This window comes from Silene latifolia, chromosome X, assembly GCF_048544455.1.
Source record: "Silene latifolia isolate original U9 population chromosome X, ASM4854445v1, whole genome shotgun sequence".
Taxonomy (NCBI): domain Eukaryota; kingdom Viridiplantae; phylum Streptophyta; class Magnoliopsida; order Caryophyllales; family Caryophyllaceae; genus Silene; species Silene latifolia.
Genome location: NC_133537.1, coordinates 260,192,984 through 260,196,063, shown reverse-complemented (window position 1 = coordinate 260,196,063; position 3,080 = coordinate 260,192,984).

The window sequence follows — 3,080 nt, the reverse complement described above, 5'->3', positions numbered from 1 at the left end:
TTATGAACAAGAAAGGTACCGGTAACTACATGAGCATCGTTCTCAGCTTCCTGCTTGCCCATCATGAAGAGCTTCCCGTTGCTTTTCTAACCTCCACCCTGGACCGAGGTGTTAGAAGTACTCGGCTTAGCTGTCGAATTATGAGTCACACTGTTGTTCAGGCGCTGATAAGATCCTCCACTATTGCGGTTAGAACTGCCATTGTTGTTCTGCCCTCCACGGTTACCCCACGACCCAGATGGCATGTTACTAGCAAAGCTCTGACTCGGACCCTGTAAGAAACTTCCCTGATAAGCCCCTGAGGCTCCTCCAGCTCGGGCACTAGTACAGTCGTACTTCTTGTGACCTAATCCTCCACAGTTGAAGCATGTAAGGTTGAAGTTGTCACTAAGACTCCGTCCACCACCCCTAACCAATGCTTGCGATCCTCTAGAGAACCCAACTCCTCCCGAGAAAGCCCTTGACTGGCCAAAGTTGCCCTTCTTGTTACCCGACTGGTTGCTACTCCCACTCTCTGCTTTCCTCTTCTCAGTAGCGGTTCTCTCTGCGGCTTCCTTGGATAGATCCACCAACCTCTCTACTTGTCCAGCCCTCAAGTACACATCTTTCAGGTCGGTGATAACCCCAGCTGGTAACCGCTTCATGATCTTAGGTGCTAACCCCCTCTCAAAACGAAGAGCCAAATCCCTTTGATCTAACTGCATGTCCTCCGCATAGCGAGATAACTCAAGGAAGCGGTGATAGTACTCCATGACCGTCATGTCATCAATCATGGTAAAGGAATCGAACTCGGATCTCATCTTATGACGGATGTGTTTCAGCATAAACTGTTCCCTCATAGCGCTCTTCAACCGACCATGGTATAGCACCGAGCCCCTCATCCTTATAGTAAGCTCTGGCATCTTCCTTGACATTCTGCCACCACACTGCCACCACACTGCAGCCTCACCCCTCAGGTAGTACACTACCTGCTCAACAGCTAAGTCTGGCGGACACTTCACCACTCAAGGAGACTCTCCATCTCACGGTGCCAGTTATCGAGCAGCTTAGGTTCCCCGACGCCCTCATAAGTTGATGGGTTGAAGTGGGCGATGATAGTGCTCAGGTGGGTAGCATCCACCGGTTTCTCAGCCCCCTTACCCATATTCTTAAGAGCTTCAAGGAGTACATCATGCTGCTCGATCATACGAGCTATCTCATCCGTGGACATCTCTGTTGCTTGGATATACGCGACTGACCTCTTTGGCGGCATTTTGAGCTGATAAGAAGCAAGGAAACGTAAGCACAAAAGCCTATGGCTCAAAATAATCATGACCCTCCGCCAAAGAAGCACTCGGCTGAGTATGGTGACATACTCAGTCGAGTATGGACTACTCAGTCGAGTACCTCCAGTACTCTGTCGAGTTTTCCACTCCAGAAGCCAACGTCAGAAACACAGAAAACATACTCGGTCGAGTATGGGTGATATTCGGTCGAGTATGCTCCACTCGGTCGAGTATGATCTAATACTCGGTCGAGTTGATACAACCAATAGCTACTTCTATGCACACCTCAACAACACTCGATCGAGTGCTTGGTTAATCGGCCGAGTACCCTCTACTCGATCGAGTACCTTCCCTGCTCGACCGAGTCATGCCAAAAAACGAGCTACTGCTGTCTGTAAACATACTCTACATATGCTTTTTAACCAATATATACATACGATATGTCACTACCCTTTGAGAGCCACATAATAAACACTTAACATGCCAACATATTCCATGCTCAAAGTTCAACATCAACAAATTTCGATACGTCTTTCAACTACTATCATGTTCCACTTCCTTTATCATTTCGGTCAACCATGCACAAGATTCATGCCACAAGTACTACACACATATGACCCAACACATAACAGTTCCCCCCATGTGACCGGCTTGAGAACGTAAGGGCCTTAATGCGACTTCGGGATGTCTCCCAAGTCTTTGCGGTAGCTCCAAACAACTCTCCCCGGTTTCATTTTATTTAGACTCCCTAAGTTAATTGGGTTCATTAGTTTTAGGGGCCAGAATCGTCGCTCTGATACCACTTTGTAACACCCCCTCATACCAAGGTACCTTACCAAGGACTACCCTAGCATGAAATACTGTTACCATCTCGGTTGCCCGAGGTTAGTATATCAAAGTTAACAATCCAAAACACATTTATTAAAGTGCAACTGAGTTTAACGATTACATGTTCCCAAAAACCAAAACCAAAGTACAACTATGAAATGGCTAACAACTATAAATGAAAACTAAGTCTCTTGACGGTGGAAGCTAGACTCGAGTTATGACTCCCACAACTGCCCCCTAGCTAAAGAACTGCATCACCTGTCACAATCTGCTCACCATCCCCGAATGGATCACCATAGATTTTATAAAACAACAACGGGGTCAGTTACTTAATAGTCAAAGCAAGACAAGTACGAAAGATAAACTCTGATCATCAGCCATCTCCAACTCCCAATCAAAACAATCAGCGATGGGGGACCGCAGCCACACTCACCATGGTCCGGCATGGTATGTAGAACCAAGGATGACTTTGTGTTGGTGACTAATATGCTTGTTTTGAAAATGTAAAGAAATGATGAAAGGCTTTAAAATACCTCCCAAAAGTGAAATAAAAGGCTTTAAAATACCTTTTAAATGTTATTAACCAAATATTGCCACCGAAACACGGATTTAACCGTCATGGTATATGGGACGAAGGGTGAAAAATGTTTTATGGTTAAAACACATGAAATGAAATAAAAAAGGGTTTGAAAATATTTGAAATGGTAAAAACCGATTAAAAATATGAAAACGAATTAAAGGGGAAAGACGAGAACAAACACGATTGATCTCTGACCTGGACACCCCATTTAGGCGCGGGCAAGTCGGCGAACCAAGGGGCTTCTGTCTCAGGCCAAAAATCAGTTTTGGCTCGTTTATCCCATGTTTTGGTTCATGTTATGCACGTTTAAGCATGTTATAGTCATGAAACAAATGAAAACATGATAAAAAGAGGATTTTTACACCCTCATACTTACATGTTTGGTTATGGCGAGTGACCGACGTAAG